This window comes from Schistocerca americana, chromosome X, assembly GCF_021461395.2.
Source record: "Schistocerca americana isolate TAMUIC-IGC-003095 chromosome X, iqSchAmer2.1, whole genome shotgun sequence".
NCBI classification, from domain to species: domain Eukaryota; kingdom Metazoa; phylum Arthropoda; class Insecta; order Orthoptera; family Acrididae; genus Schistocerca; species Schistocerca americana.
In genome coordinates, this window is record NC_060130.1 from 973,584,397 (window position 1) to 973,602,567 (window position 18,171).

Genomic DNA, 18,171 nt, shown 5'->3' on the forward strand with positions numbered 1-18,171 from the left:
CAGTTTTGCCATGCGCGATATAGTTTAACCACGGCGGCTCTCGAACAGTTTACAAACTTGGCCGTTTCAGAAATGCTACCACCCATGGCTCGACAGCCAATTATCAAAGTCTTCTGGACTTCGGATAAATCGCTGCGTTCCCGCATTACGACTGCACTGTTTCCGTGTCGCCCCGAAACGCTTTGCGTACCCTTCACTGTTTGTGTTGTCGCATGCATTCTGTGATTGGTTACAGCACGTTGACTTCAAACACAGGTGACGGTCACAACAATATGACTGGACTGTGTACGATGCTATTTATCTGATCCTTTTTCATAATCAATGATATAAAGGGCTACATTTGAATGCTGATCATTTCAGTTTTGAACTAGAGGTTATATTGCAACTGTTGCTTCTCTTGTGCCCAAACTTTTCCTGAAACGAGAGTGCGTCTCGTCAGTGAATTTCTCGCATCTTCAAAATACTTTTGGATGGATGACTTTCAGATACGTTTTCTATGAATGAGTTATAAGACTAATGAGTCTATGATCTTCACATTTACGTGCATTCTTGTTTTTTGGGTAGTGACTGAAAGATGATTACTGTCATTGGGCAGGGTACTGAACTGGAGTGTATCTTTTTTAATAGTTTGTGTAGGTCTATGATACCATTATCATCAAGAAGGTTAATTAGTCAATGACCAGGTGAATAGAGACGACGGGCAACACTCTCGAATTCGACGAAGACTGGGGAAAGAAGTCGCCACTTATTTTTCGAACGAACTATCACCCTCATTTGTCTTAAGCAGTTTAGGAAATCACGGAAAACCCTACCAAAAAACGCTGAAAATTTAATTCGCAGCCTAGACAGCATGAAATCAGGACGTCTTAGAACTGATAAAAGTAAATTTTGGAAACTGGAATCACTTTAAGCAGCTCATATATGGTGTTAGTTGCATGTCTTAACCGCTTTTGAGCCGTTCCGCGATTGGACAGCGTTAAAGCTGGCTGTGAACTTTCCCAGTCTAATGTGGATACAATGAAATCATTCCAAATATTCTATACTTTTAATAACAGACGGTGACTTACGCTGAACACGTTAATCGCCATGCCTGCTCGACAAATTTTCATGATATTTTCGCAGGTAACTTGAAAGTTACCTGGGGCAACATGTAAGGTTTTTGCATCAAGATCGGATCCCGGATAAGGAAGTTATCGCAGTTAAAATTGTATGTAAAACTGTCGTATCTGCCAGTTTGAGTACCCGTATCTCCAAAACAGCTACACGAAGTCTCATGGCGGTTATGTAGGTAAATGGACTGTCGCTTGGGGCTATTTATACGTTATAATTCAAGAAAATCGGATCAAAAAGTGGTGCAAATGGCTCTGAGCACTACGGGACTTAACATCTATGGTCATCAGTCCCCTAGAACTTAGAACTACTTAAACCTAACTAACATAAGGACAGCACACACATCCATATCCGAGGCTGGATTCGAACCTGCGACCGTAGCAGTCGCACGGTTCCGGACTGCGCGCCTAGAACCGCGAAACCACCGCGGCCGACAAAATCGGATCACGGAAAAAGAAGGTATCAAGGTTTAAAAGTTAAGTGCCACAACGCTATCGTTATGAAAAAACAAACTAACAGTAAACTTATTTGGATGGTATGTGTGTGTGTACTGATTTCTCTTTGTGTGTTAAATATTTAACGAAAATGTTTTGCTTCTTTCGATAGGTTTAATAAGTTTGCCTTGCGATTTGAGTGACCACTCACTTAATTTTGATTTCGTCTTGTTCACAAATAAAAATGGCTATAAAACAGTCGAGTATTTCTGAATACACCAGAACTGCTAAAACACTGATTACCATGCTGTCGATAAGCCCGCCCAGCTGGGCGTGTGGTCTAAGGCACGGCTTTCCGGGCGGGAAGGAGCGCCGGTCCCCGGCACGAATCCGTCCGCGGATTTGTGTCGAGGTCCGGAGAGACGGCCAGTCTGAGGATGGTTTTTAGGCGGTTTCCCATCTGCCTCGGCAAATGCTGTCTGGTTCCCCTTATTCCGCCTCAGCTACACTATGTCGGCGATTGCTGCGCAAACAAGTTCTCCATGTACGCGCACACCACCATTACCCTACCACGCAAACATAGGGGCTACACTCTTCTGGTGTGAGACGTTCCCTGGGGGTCCAACGGGAGCCGAACCGCACAATAACCCTGAGTTCAGTGTGGGACGACGGAGGGGTGGACTGCGGTAGTCGTCGTGGGGTTGCGGATCATTGCGGCTGCGGCGGGGACGGAGCCTCTTCGTCGTTTCTAGGTCCCCGGTTAACATAACATAACATAACCATGCTGTCTCAAAAATCCAAAGATCGAAACACTAGACTTGTTGCAGCCTGACGCCATCTGGCATTAACTCGCAAGATGTGAACTCCTTCCAAAACCAAGTTGTGGCATAACTCTAATCAAGAGCGTCATGTATTATCTCGCTCCTCAGAAATCTTTGCTCACAAAGGTTTCAAATTTCTTCTCACTGACGTAACTTCATAGAAGCGGAAATTTTGACAGTAAGTGGTAGAGGCGGTCTTTTACCGCGAATCCCGCTGATTCCTAACAGTTGACCATTTTGCTATAAAAGTGTATAATTCCCAGAGAGCGTATGTTACACCATGACTAAAAATAAAGTACAAGGCCAAATGCTGTCTTTGCGAGAGTTGATCTTAGCATCAGATACCTTTTTACAGCTCCTAGGTGGTTCTGAGCCGTATTAGTGATGCAAATAAGCTCTTAGTTCGTACCCTCAATTATACTCCCTGAAACGTTTATTGAAAGAAGCTTTATAAGTCGTAAATAAAAGCCACATTAAGTGTTGGGCATAGGTATAAATAGATACCAGGGCAACGCTGGGTTTTTCAGATAGCAATAGAAATAAAGATGAAAACGTAGAAAAATAATTGAACGCTAAGCAGTCACAACAATATTATCAGGCCAAAGTGATCTGTAGAAATCTGTTTTTGCCTATAGATTTTATATTGTTGTGAACTACTGTGACCATGAATAGGTAGACGGAAAATTTCGGTAAAGTGACATGCCATTTGCAAGGTAACGGAAACAGGTTAAAATTAAATCAAATTACTTTCTAAAATAATGAGTGACGCCATATTATATAGATAACAAAACATCAGTGGAATTCTGTCTTTTTATATTAAGTCTGGAAAGTAATACAAATTAAAGCAAACTGAATTGCAGTCATAACATACGAAAAACAAAATTTTATATTTTGAATGAAGTCTGTAATCATATCGTAAGTAATGTGAAATAAATTACAGTCGTAGGTCGTTGTAAGACATTCCTAGACTTCTCTTTAAATACTGGGTCTTTAAACAGTAATTATTTTTTCGCATTATAGTTGACTGCTATCTTGCAGCGTCTGTCAGTTTAAAATTTATGGAATTCCCATTATACTATTCCGATAGTCAAAGTAGCCAGTGACTATTCGCGCTGGAATCCCTTCTATTCATTTAATAGTCTTCCTTCGTCGTATCTCACATGTGTCGGAAATACTTGAACATTATCCCAACGTATCCCAGTAACGAGCCGTAGTCTGTCACAAGCCCTATCTACGCCTGAACCAATGTGATTTTTCCATGTAAAGCTTCCACATATCGGTAGATACAAGTATGTGTACGAGTTAACTCGTAGCCGCCGTGACTTACTGATTTTGTAGTGGTAGCATACTATGGCTTTGCGTTCCGTTAAGTGCACAGTTCCACTTTTCTGAACATTTAAAGACAAAATACCTTCTATCAGTACCACTACGAAATAATATCAATAACTGACTGAATATTTAGCATTTTTCCTGTTAGTGCTTCACAATATATGAAAGTGGCATCTGCAAAAAAACTGACGTTGCTATCAACATTTTTTGCCGGAATATCAGTATGCTACACGAAGAGCACTGGTCTCCCTTGAGCACATCTGATGTTAGTTACTTCCAGTTCTGTCGATGTGTTTCCCTCTAAGGCCGGCCGCAGTGGCCGAGCGGTACTAGGCGCTTCAGTCTGGAACCGCGCGACCGCTACGGTCGCAGGTTCGAATCGTGCCTCGGCCATGGATGTGCGTGATGTCCTTAGATTAGTTAGGTTTAAGTAGTTCTAAGTTCTAGGGAACGGATAACCTCAGAAGTTAAGTCCCATAGTTCTCAGAGCCATTTGAACCATTTTTTGTTTCCATCTAAGTTATCATGCCCCATTAGTAAATCCTAAGTACAAAAAGAAATTTTGCTTCATGTCACACATGATTGTACTTTCTATAAGTGTTAACGTGTTACTGCGAAAACTGTTTCTCAGAAATCGACAAATATTCAATATACCCGATTACCTAGATCCATGGCATTCAGGATGTCACTAAACAAAAAACAGAAAAAAAGGAGGAAAACCACAGTTTCGGATTCGCATGACCAATGTTTACGGAATCGTTGCTCATTATGTTCGACGTACTCATTACGTTAGAGACAAAATAGGTTTTAGGATTCTACAATGATTATCTGTGATACTGGACACTGGGGTTTCAGCAAAATATCTGCGACCCTTCTTGTAGGCTGATGTTACATGTTCCTTCTTCCAAGCACTGAGCATAGTTTTTGCTCGCGGAATCAACAGTATATTATGCTTAAGAGGTAGGTTAATTCAGCATCAAATTCAGTATAGCACGTAACACAGATTCCATAGCGTGGGGACGTTGTTGAGCTTTACTGGTATCACCTGTTCTAGTCTCATTAGAGACACCTGAATGATACGAGGCAAATGTCTCGTAGATTCCTTTTATACAGCCGTGGTCGACATCCTGCCCTATCCTTGACTAACTACAGTTTTTCTTCATGCGTCAGTGCTATTGTCCTTCAAGTTATAACATTCTTACAGGACAAGGCGGATCGGAAAGCATTTCATTATTCATAAATTTTCTGATGGGGGAGGAAACTACTCGTGACCTAAGTCTATACACAATTTATAGCTACAATAAATGTTAAGAAATTACAAGAAAATTAGAATATGTATAAACTGTAAAACAGTGCCACAAATGTCAACAGAAAAACAAAATCTGTTGAGTTATGAACTTTACATTCTTTTATATAAAATAGAGTATGGAAAACAAATTGTTAAAATTCTAGCTGAAATTAGTAAAGAGTGCATCACCACGCATTGAAGTGTTCACCATTTCAATATCTGCTGCCAAACAACACTTTTATTCAGATAATGTCTCTAGTTTTGGCACTTATTTTAAGAGTTTTTGTATCACTGTCCATGAAGCCGTTACCTACGGCTTCAGTTTTCCATAAAATTCGATGGAACTTTTCAGAGCTTAATTAAAGGATGAACATTATATAGCTGTTTGTAAGAACACGTTACTTTAGGACAGCAACTGAGTTATTCTAACATATAGGCCACTTTGTCTATCTGGTTTGGTATCGGATCTCACACAAACCCGATTTGATTAAAAAGATACTTTTTAGCATGATCGAAATAATTGGAAACGTTAAGAAAATATGTAACTAATAGATGAAAGAAGAAAATACAAAAGTTCCGTAGATAAAGCACTCTAGAGGGAATACAGGCCTCTAGAAAAGGGATGGAAAGGAATCTCAAAATAGCTAAGCAGATATCGCTAGAGGAAAAATACATGGCTGTAGAATCATTAGTGAAAAGGCGAAAGAGAGATGTCACCTATAGGAAAATCAAAGAGACCTCTGAGAAAAGACAAGTTGCTATATGAATGTCAGAACTCTTATGGCAATACAGTACTGTAGACGTTACACATAGGAGTATAGAAGGAAAATGCAATCAAAGGCAACTATGGAAAAGGAAAAATAAGTAAATTGAGGTGAGATAAGAGATATGTTAATGAGAAAAGTGCTGTAGAAGCAAGACATAGCAGGGGTGTAAAAGGGAAATACGGTTGAAGGCAACTACAGAAAGGGAAAAATAAGTAAATTAACACGAGATGTATGACAATGCGAGAACAACATGACAGAGCACTGGAAGACCCAGATGGAATCAGGGCCCCTGGAGTTGATGATTTTACCTTAAAGGTATTAAAACCTTTGGGAGAGCCAGCATTGACAAAATAATTCCACTTGGTGTGCAAGATATGTAAGAAAGATAAAATACCCTCAGACTTAAACAATAGTGCAATAATTCGAATTCAAAGGAAGATAGGTGTTGACAGGTGTGAATACCACCGCAACTTCGGTCGTCGTTGAAAAATGCTGGCACGAATTATTTACAGAAGAATAGAAAAAAACTGCTAGGTGCTGAACCAGGGAACAGCCGTGGCCATACAGAGGCCACGACGTATCTTACAAGATAGGTAGAAGAAAATAAAACGCCCTTTTAAAGCTATTATAGATTTAGAGAGAACTTTTAACAATATTGACTGGACTACAAACTCCGAAATTTTCAGTTTAGCAGGGAAAATATACAGGGCGTGAAACATTATTTACAGATTTAAAAAGGAGTGACACATGCTTGTAGCGTATCCCTAATGTTATTCAGTCTGTACCCTGAGAAACGAAAGGGGAACTGTGGAGGGGCTAATTGTTCAGCAAGAAGAAATAAAAACTTTTAGGTTTGTCGGTGACATTGTAATTCTGTGAGAGGTGGTGGAAGAGTTGGAAGAGGAGTAGAGCAGAAAGGACAGTCAATTGAAAAGAAGTTACTAGAACAATAAAAAAGTGAAATAAAAGGTAGTGTAAGGCACTAAAAGTAAATGAGTTTTCTATTTCGGTAGAAAAATAACTGACTATGGACAAAGTAGAGAGGATATAAAATGCACACCGGGAATAGCAAATGAAACTTTTTTGATAGTTTAGAACTTATTAAAATACAACTATAAATTGATGTGTGAGGGAGTATTATGGGCAGGTATTTGCCTGGAGTGTAATGTGGACGATAAGTATTTCAGACGAGAACAGAAAAGAAGTCAAAATATCCACGGGTGTGCTGCCGGTCTATAGTGTCCAACGTTCACAATATTTCGGCGATCATACATGTCGCCATCATCAGGTGAACTGACGGACTGAGCTCCTGTGAACGTGCCGGCACGGAGATCCGTACGCTATGGCTGCTCAGAGGGAACTGGGTTCGGTCGCGCGCTCCTCTCTAATTTCTTCCTCTTATTGGAAGGTGTTGCTGGGAAGGTTATTGTCCCTTGGGGACATTTCCTTCACTGTGGCTGGGTGTTTTGGATGTACTGTTCTTTTGTTTTTATCTGTTGTGGTGAGAGGTGTGTGGTTCTGTTGTTTTACTCGTGAGAGGTGTGTGGTTCTGTTGTTTTACTCAGGAGAGTATTGATTTGGGTCTCTTATATTTATCATGTGTTTGGTCGTATTGGCCAAGTGTGTTGATGAGTTCATTATATGCGGTACCGGCTGTGGCGTAAAACTGTTCTGCCAGGTTTCGGAACCGTGTTTGTAGTGTATCGATATCCGCAGCAGCATGTAGATCTGCTGTGGGGAATCGTGGAGGTACGTGTAAGGCTCTCCGGAGAGCTCTGTTTTGAATCTTTTGTAGGCGGCCTATTGTCGATCTGGCTGCATAGCCCCATACGGGGCATGCGTATTCCAGTATCGGCCTAATAAGGCTTCTATAGACCGCTACTCCGGTGCTGGGGTCTAGTGAACTGCGTTCATTCAGTATAGGATAGAGGACTTGCATCCTTCCAAGGGCTTTCTTGCGGAGTTCCTCGATGTGGCACTTCCAAGTTAGTCGCTTGTCCAGTGTCACACCGAGGTATCTCGCCGTGTTTCTCCAGGGGAGATTTTGCCCTTGTAGCTGCAGCAGTTGGATGGGTCTTCTTAGGGGGCGGCGTTTCCCGATGCGTCTTGTTATCATAAGTGCCTGGGTCTTTTCAGTATTCAATGAGATGCGCCATTTCTTGGCCCATGAGTCAGTCCTGTTTAGTGCCGTTTGTAGTCTTCTCGTTGCCAGGTTCCTGTTCGTGGAGCAGGAGAAGAAGGCGGTGTCGTCTGCATATTGTGCTGTTTGGACGTGCTGCGTGACAGGAATGTCGGCTGTATAGAGGTTGTACAGGGTAGGACCCAGTACGGACCCTTGGGGCTCTCCAGCGCGTATTCTTCTCCTGCTCGACTGTGATCGATCGATCTTAACGGAGAATGTCCTACTGGTTAGATAGCTCTGTATAAGTTTTACTATCGTCCCTGGGAAGCTTTGGGTGTACATTTTGTGCAAGATTCCGGTGTGCCAGACTGAATCGAAAGCCTTGGCGACGTCTAATAAGACGATCCCGCAGTAGCCCTTTCGATTGAAGCTTTCTGTAGCTGCTTCAACTACCCTCATTATTTGTTGGGGGGCGGAGTGTTGTTGCTGGAAACCGAATTGAAATTTTGGCATAATTTGCTCTCTTCTGATGTGATCTTGAATCGGAGTTAAGAGGAGGCGCTCGTACAGTTTGCTGAGGGTGGGCAGGAGACTAATTGGTCTGTAGTGCTGCGGGAATACCGGGTCTTTCCCTGGTTTTGCGATCGCGACTACTTCTGCATGTTTCCACTGGGTCGGGAATTTTTGTGATCGCGTAATTTCATTGAAGATATCAGCTAAGTGGGTTAATGCCAGTGGCGGGATATGTTTTAGGAGTTCGTTGGTGAGCTGGTCGTGGCCTGGTGCCTTTTTTATTGGCAGTGACTTGATGGCTCCTGCCACGTCTTCAGGGCTGAAGAGTGGCGTGTATTCATCTTCGTCTTCTACTGCTAAAAAGGTGGCCAGTTGTCTGCGAACTGTTTCGACGTGTTCCCTGTCCTGTGCCTCTGCTGGCGTGAATTGCTTCTCGAACACGTCGGCTAGCGCGTTTGCTTTGTCTACGGCGCTGAACTGCAGTCCACGTTCGCCGTGCAGAGGCGGCATTCTAGCGCGTCTTTTCGTGAACTGTTTTGTGGCTTGCCATAGACTGTGGTCTTCTAAGTTGAGAGTTGATAGTCTTTCGGACCATTGCTGGTTGCGGTGCTCAGTGAGCGCAACTTTCAACTCTCTTTGTAGTCTGTTGAGCAGCCTCCTTGTGTTTCTGTTGCTTGTGAGTTTCCACTCTTTGGCGATCCTGTTTTTGTGTCTTATTTGTGCAAGCAGGTGCTGGGGAAGTTGCCTGGGGCGGGGGGGACCCGCTGGCGCAGGCGTGGCTTCCTCAGCTGCTTGCAGGATCGCTTTCGTGAGGTCTTCCAGCGTTTGCTCGACAGTGTCTGCTGTTGGAGGCGGGGCTTGGGTCAGTTCTGTAGCTATATTGGCGCGGAACTGTTCCCAATTTGTGTGTTTGTGTGAGGTTCTTAGCTGTGGGATAGAGAGCCATTCTCCCATATCGACCTCGAGAATGACAGGGTTGTGGTCCGACGACATTCTGTTCATTGAACTTGCGGACACAAAACCCATGATGTGTTTTGTGAGTGCAATGTCGAGGACGTCTGCCCTGTTCCCGTTTTTCGGGAAGTGGGTGGGTTCCTCTGGGCCCCACACTTGGAACTGATGCGTGCGCGCGAGTCGTTGCAGTTGTCGACCAGCTCTATTACTTACTCTTGAGTGCCAGTCTGCGTGTTTGGCATTGAGGTCTCCTCCTATTAGGAGCTTGCCTCTTATTTGGCTTAATGCAGCTATGTCGTCCTCTTCAAGCGTTGGGGAAGGGGGGCGGTAGGCTGCAACGACTGTGAGGGGTCCTGTTACGGTGGCTATTTGTATTGCGACCGTTTCTACCTGTTGGGTTGCTGGTGGGTACACCTGGTGGTGTTCTATGCCTCGTTTGACGTATACTGCGACCCCGCCTCCTGCAGTGGGCCGATCGCGTCTGTAACAATTGTAATTTGGTACAGATGCCCTTACCCCTGGTTTAAGGTGTGTTTCGGCTACTAGGCATACGTCAATGTTTTCCTCTTTTATGAATTCTCTAAATTCGAGGGCTTGATTGAATAGACCGTCTGCGTTGAAGACGCAGATTTTGAGACCTTGTATATTTGGTCGTCTATCCATGGTGGGGTGTGGGGTTTCCTGTGGTAGTCGCTGTAGGTTGCGACTGCTTAGCTGCCGTAGCGAGTTCGGCTGGAAGGCGCGTGATGCTGGCAAGAACGTTGACCAAGTGGGTCATCTGTTCTTGCAGCATTTTGATCGACGAGGCGAGTCCCTGTATAGTGGCGTCCTCGGTTGATTGATGCAGACTGGGCTTGGGGGGGGCGCTGAGGGGCTTCCCTAGGCAGTTCTCCGTTTCCAGGAACCTGGTTTGGGTCGGGTGGTTTGTTGGGATCGCCTACGGTTGCTGCGTATGTACGCGATGCGTACACTCTCGTTGTTGTCTGTCTAAATTGTCGGTAAGGGGGCGGTTGTTGGGGTGCCGTTTTATTTGCCGGTCTTTGAGAGCGGCCACCGTAGGTTTGTGGGTTCGGTCGCGGCGGTGGCCGATTTAAATACCCTCCGCCCGCGGCGCGCTCCCTCCGCCGTCCGCGCCCCGCGCCACGGTCGCGCGGTGGAACAGATTGCGACGGCGTCTGAGATGACGTCGGAGTGATGGCTCTGTCCGCCGTGGTCGTCACAACTATACGTTTGCTCGATTTACTCTTGATTAACCCGATCGCTGGTTCCCAAGCCTTGCTAAGATTATAGCCACAGTCACGGTTTATGAGGTCGTCATTGGTGCGAATTTCGATGGCCTCTCTAACAACGCTGTCCCTGTATCTCGACGTCTGTACCAGAATCCTCGTGCGGTCATATTCCATGGCGTGATTTTCCGACAAACAATGTTCAGCGACCGCCGACTTGCTCGGATACATCAGGCGAGTGTGCCTCTGGTGTTCACGGCATCGATCCTCGACGGTACGCATCGTCTGACCAATATACGACTTGCCACATTGACACGGAATCTGGCACACGCCGGCCTTCCTCAAACCGAGGTCATCTTTGGCGCTCCCCACCAGTGCACGAGTTTTATTTGGAGGACAAAACACAGTTCCGCGGACGGCGGAGGGAGCGCGCCGCGGGCGGAGGGTATTTAAATCGGCCACCGCCGCGACCGAACCCAGTTCCCTCTGAGCAGCCATAGCGTACGGATCTCCGTGCCGGCACGTTCACAGGAGCTCAGTCCGTCAGTTCACCTGATGATGGCGACATGTATGATCGCCGAAATATTGTGCCCGTTGGACACTATAGACCGGCAGCACACCCGTGGATATTTTGACTATCAATTACGCCGGGAGAAACTCAAGAATCACAACAGAAAAGAAGTTTTTGAAATATCGTGCCAGAGAAACGGCTGAGAAATGGATGAATAGATCTAGTAAGCAATAAAGAGGTACTGAATCTAACTTCTGAAAAAAGACATTCACGGTACTAGTAGGTTAAAAGAAAGAATCGGTTGGCAGGATACGTCCTGAGCCATCAAGGGTCGATTTGGTAATGAGGTCAAACGTGTACAGGGATTGCTAGGCATGAACACAGTAAGCAAACTCATACGGATTTAGGTTGCAGTAGTTATTCTCGGACAGACTTGGGTGCAGAGCTGCATCAAACCAGTGGTCGGACTCAAGACCGAAAAAACGAACATGTAAATAAATAAACAGAACACCGTAATCGTTATTTTCAGCGTACCGCATTTGTCCATAAGTAAACTGTAAAGGCTACGAACTTTATATATCCGTGCTGTTTAATGAGAGTGCATTTGAAAACGAAATACTTCCATGATCTTTTACTGGATGGCGTTTTCGATTTAGTACATTTTCGTTGACTTCAAGCAGAACGAGCAGAGAGCTCATAACTACACATGAACTTTGCGTATTTGTAGACAAAAGTACGCCCATGACGTGACACTGCTAAAAGGGATACCCGTATCACATGTTTAACAGGTTTTATAAACAGTTAATTCTGATGTACCCTGGTAAATACTGAGGGGGTGGTACTTCACGCCTAACTTTTCAAAATATTGTTAGCTAATCATGTATCTTGTATTTTAAAATTTTGAAATAAAAATGCTATTGTCGTTAGTGATGTCTTCTACCATATCCCGAAATTGTCTTAAATTTCTCAGTAGAACTTAACGCAAAAAGTTTAGTCTCAGTAGTGGACTGACTTTTCACAACATATCTCAAATTCATATTTCCACGTTCAGGACACTTTTATACAACATACATGGTGATTCAGGAGGAATCTTACATAATTTGTGAGGTGATTCAACATATGAAAACCAACCGAAAAAGTCCTATGAACATGTGTCCGATTTTGGATCATTGCGGAGTAGTGTGGGTTGAAGGATATACACATCCATAAGAGGATATGGAGACAAATGTAACTATACTTACAGAAAACCAGTGTAGGTGCTGCGGTGGACAAGCCATGGTGGGACAGATGAGTGATCCATCCTAAAAGAAGTGTGTGGGTTCTCAAACAGACGGCAACAATGTGACGGCGCACTTAAGCAACGGCTGGAAGAATACCCAATGTCAGTAGAGGGCTGGATCAGTGAGCTGTCGTGAGACCATGTGCGTTTCGTGTTTTAGCATTTTTCTAATTAAGCCTGTCCATTGCGTCCGTGAGTACCAACATGTCGCATACATTCACCGATGCAGACTATGCAGACGTGTTGTTTGTGTTGGATACTGTAACAGCACTGCCTGTGCGGCTGTGACAGAATGCCGGAGACGTTTCCCTGATCGACGAACCATCTGTGCCACGCTATTTCCAAGAGTTTTCCAAACATTACATGAATCCGGAACACTATCCATTGCACAAGTGACAACAGAATGTGAGGGCATCAAATTAGTTGAGAAAAGGGAAGACATTACTGCAATGGTACAACAGTCCCACGAACAGTACACCTTAGCCGTCAGCTCAGTATTCCAAAAACGTGAGTGTGGCGTACAATACTCCCCGAGGGCTTGCACACATTTATGTGGAGCCCATGCTGGGTGACTCAGTAAGCAGGCAACATTTTTGTGATTGGTTGCCTACACAGAGACATCAAATAATATACTTTATTTGCAGATGAGGCTTCTTTTAAACACAATGGCATGATAAATACCCGCAATTCTCATACATGGGTAATGGAAACCCCCATGACACTAGAGAAACAAGATTCCTAGTTCGGTTGTCAGTGAAAGTCTAGTGTGGTACGCCTGATGACCTGGTGATAGGGCCTGTGTTCCTGCCAAATCGCATGACAGCTGCAGCATACGCAAATTTCTTGATAGAAAATCTACCTCAACTGTTGGGAAATTTGACATTAGATTAACGACAGCAAATGTATCTACAACATGATGGATCATCGATTCACTGTACCACACAAGTATCCCAGTACACGAACAACACATTTCCTCAACGGTGGATTGGACGTGGCGGACCCATTAACTTTCCGGCCAGATCGCCCGACCAAATCCTTTTAGAGTTCCGTTTACGGGACTGGTTAGAAGGGCATGTATACGCTTCTAAGGTGCATACACGTGAAGAACGTGTCGCTCGCATCATCGACGCTGTTGCTCACATTAAGGCCCGGCGAGATGATGTTGGATGTGCAACACAACACACTGTCTAACGCGTTCAAAAGTGCACTAAGATGGATGGGCAACTTTTGTAAATCTCTTGAGTCCTCGGTCTCACCATTATTTTGTCGACCACAGTGCCTACGCAGCGTTTCGGTAAATAATATTCGCATTTCATAATCATTCGTCGACCTTCTAAACTTCAACCTGCTCAAGTTCCGTAACGATCGAAAATCGGAAGCATGTTGATTGGACTATTTCGGTTGATTTTTCACATGTAGATTTCCTCACGAATTTTGTGGCATTCCTGCTGGATAGTCCTGTATACACTGTGTTCGGAAATTCCCGTTACAAACTTCTAGGATTTGTAGAGGAGAGTGAGCACATAATACTGTGAATGGGAACCCCTGTCCGGACCGTTTGAAAATATGTTGGCAAGGCGACCACTAATAAAAGTACTTTATTAGGCGTGACACAGTACATCAACCCATTTTATAGTTCCATACATTAAAAGCCAAAGAAAATGCTTTTGCACTCGCTGACGGGTTCAACCTGATGCAGCACTTCCTCTTCGATTTCGGGTGTTCAGCTTCTGCTTGGAGCACAAGTCACGTCAGCTGACGATGAAGGCATCGTTTTCTCTAAACCGTTGAGAAATTGTGGCGAAAAAGGTGTGCCGATGAAGTCATACGTTGTGAATAACAATCTTGATAAAGGCGACGAGCAGCTCTTCCATTATCATGAGCTTCGTCAAACAGAAGGATCATGTCGGTGTATTCTGCAAATGTGTACTCAACCGTGTTGCTCTAACACTCACAGACACGTGAATGAGGCTCGAGCTAGGTCAGAGAGGTAGGGTAGACAATCCAACGTAAGCACTCCCCACCGTGACTATCCTGTTGCATACCTACCTAGCAAACATGTTGTCAAACGTCTGTAGCTAGGAAACGATACGTTTCCGGCCTTGTGTTCCAATTGAAATAGTGTCTACACAGTTCCTCTACCATTCCTAGAAGCTTTAATGGCAATTTCCGAACACCATGTATTTACAAAATATGTTATAACTAAAAATCAATGAGACTTAACAAAATTTGTATTTTCCTAAATTTTCTGTGGTGGTCATTATGTATCGCCCTTTGTTATGGGACGCGTTGATAAGCAAACATAGTTCTAAAATAAATATTCAGGTTATAAGTCCTACTTACACTGCGGTACTTTTCTAAAAGTAGTGTTTTAATGAAAGTTAACAACAATTAAGGATCTTTGTTTCTTTTCCTTTTTGTGGTGCTGGGCATAAAATATCCGTCCTCCCCCTGTTGGTAGTACGTGTGTGGAAAATACAGTGTCTAACAACCCTACCACAACAAAGGTCAGCATTTAATAACGATTGTGGTGTTGCTCACGCTGCTAAATACTGCATTTTCGGGCAACAACAGTCATATTATGTGGCAGGTGTCATTAGAGCACAGTTAATAAAGTCATTTCATGTAATAATCAAAAAACTAGGCACTCATCTTTTTGTGTTTCCCACGCTGGTCTCGTCGTAAAATCATGGCTCAATCGTTGAAAATCTAAGTGGTTATGATTCCAAGTTCGGATGCAAAAAGGCCTAGGTTATATTCAAAAGTTATGTAGATGCGTTTCACAAACCATCCTTGAAGATTACACTTTTGCTGGACAATGGTGATGTAAAGAAGTAATCATCACTCCGAAATTGAGTTACACTTCCTTTTAATTGTTTTTATTGCAATATCATGTAAACACAAAACATCACTTCACAATACAAAACATACTTGAAAACATCTCTCTCACAGTCTCTGTTAAAGTTCACATTTTCTAAGCGGACTACGTTATGCGTCTTTCCAACATGACGTCCAAGATTTGACTTTCTCAAGGTCCGACTCTCTAACAACGACTAACTAACTATCGCTTACGCACCTAAAAATCAGAGTTACAAGTACGTCAAAGATCATAGTGACAAAAGAAAGAATACACATAAGAATAATACCATTGCAATATAAACATATCTATGTATCACAAGTGAAATCAAATCTGAATGTTGTCTCAGAAATATGTCAACTACTTTGCAGAAATACAGTAGAATATTACTGGTATCGAGAGGTTCAGGTGAGGTGCCGTAATGGTTGCGCAATTCAAGTACCATTACAAGTGGTACTGCTATCGTTAAACTGTTATAAATCTTCATATCACAAGTGAAACATTTATGATGATATTTTTAGTTGTAGAATGTCGTCAGACCAAAGATAAGATGTAATGGTACTGTCGTCAGGGTTCAAAAAAATCATCCTCACTCTCAAACGCTGGCCTGTAACTCGCACAAAAACTATTTGGAGTTGGGAACACAGCAAAGAGTCCCACAGTTCATATTTGAGAAGAAACGAATGATTTTTAACGTGGAATAATCCACGTGCTCCGGCGGCTGTAGCTGTTTTAAGAAGAGAATTTCGCAGCTCCACGGTCGTGCCGTGTCGCCAGCCCACAAGCCACAGCCCTGCCCCGCTACGCCAGCCTCGCTGCTACCAAATTTTAAGCAGAAATTATGGAACGGCCGGGTATATCGTCAAAAATTTGCATATTAGATGCTCGAGACGGAGTTTATGAATTCCTAAATATGGCTGGCCGGGTGGTCCGCAGCTAGCCGCAAATAATGTCTGGCTGGGTGCGCGCAAATTAACACAACATCGGGCCAGCGTGCTCTACAACTTAAACATTGACCAGTAAAACGGAATACAGTTCGCTCAGTTCATCTATTCCTTCCCCCAGACTGCACATCAGCTCATCTACACTCATTTCATTGTCATGCTCTTCACTGTTAGATATCTTACTGAATGTTTGCTACAGACGGCCAGAGGCAGCAGCTGCATCATCTGTCTTATAGGGGCTCTCAGTTACACCTGACTTACCTACAGCCTAAAAAAAGAAACAGAGGCAGATTTTGGTAGAGTCTCCTGTCAACGTAGAGGTGATCAGAGAAGACAGACCTCACAGTCCGATTCAGCGAAGGATGCGGAAAAAAATCACCCATATATTTTTGAATGGACTCTCCTCCGTATTTTTATTAACCCGTTAGTGTCGGCGCCGGGTACTGTGGACACCCTACACATTAAAACTCTCTCTTATTATTAGTTGTAATTTTCATATTCGTTTAAAACACATGTTAGTAGTCTATCTAACAGCTATGTAAGTAATTAAATAAGGAAACACGAAATTTCAATTATTATTGCTGTTCAGTTGCCTAAAACATAGACTGGGTTGTTCGGGACAACCCACCGTATTCATAAGGTAACAAATACTGAACACTACAAAGTGTGATTTTTTTTCTCATTTGGCGTTCATTTCATTGCTGTCATTTTTCATGCTACACGTGAACCTACTGTTTCCTAGTGCAGTCATTCTAACTACTTTCAGTGACCGTATGATAACAACTCAATCAACAGTACGTATACATAAGACAGAAATAAAAGACGAATACACACATTACTTGAAGAATGTGAAGCAGACTAAACGTATGATAAATCAAATTCAGAATCATCTGATGAGTGCGAAGTACTGGAGCACGAAACTGATACAAAGGCGGATTATGATGATAATTAAACAAGCTTATAAAGTAATAATTTCTATTTGAGAAAAGACAAATCAACGAAATAAATGAAGAGCCCTCTACAACAAATATAAGGGCGCGACTCCAAAACACTGTTCCAGGAAAAACTGCAACAAGTACTATACAGTGTGAATATTCTACTATGGATGAAAGCCTGGTCGCTTTCAAAGGAAGGCTTAGTTTTCGGCAGTACAAAGCAATACATCTAAATACGGTCTGAAAATTATTACTCACTGTAGTGCCAGGATTTTATACGCCCTTGCGATGGAGATATACGTCGGAAAAGAGACAGATGGGACATACAAAGTTTCAAATTTATGGAAACATGTGGTAATTCGCCTCAGACGGACACCTGAGGCGACAGACCGTGTTATAACAGGAGGGAATCGGTTTACTAGTGGCAGCTTATCTGAAAAATGGTTCAAATGGCTCTAAGCAGTATGGGACTTAACTTCTGAGGTCATCAGTCCCCTAGAACTTAGAACTACTTAAACCTAACTAACCTAAGGACATCACTCACATCCATGCCCGAGGCAGGATTCGAACCTGCGACCGTAGCGGTCGCGCGGTTCCAGACTGTAGCGCCTAGAACCGCTCGGCCACCCCAGCCGGCAGCTTATCTGAAGAGCTTCTGAGAAGATACTTCCTTTAGTTTAACTGCTCGTAAAAATTAGATTCAACAACCGCCCGAATTTGTGAATGTGAAGCAACTTGGAAGTAAACAGTGGCTTATTTCTATGAGAGTACAATGAAGAAAAAGGTGCTTGAAATTATCACTTTATACAAGTCCACAAAAACAGGAATCGGTACGTTGAATTAAGCGTGCACCACCCACTTCACGCCAAGAGACACTAGACATTGGACCTCTGCAATATTTTTCCCGTGTCCTGCATATTTCTGGATAAATGCTCTAATAATATTAGCGGAGATAACATGGCCCAAATTGTTCCTATGACAGCTAGGAATTCAGATAGTTATAACATTGCTACCCAGATCCATCAAACAGAAAGTGACCATGATGATAACACAAGAAGGAAAGATGTACGATGTGCGCCAG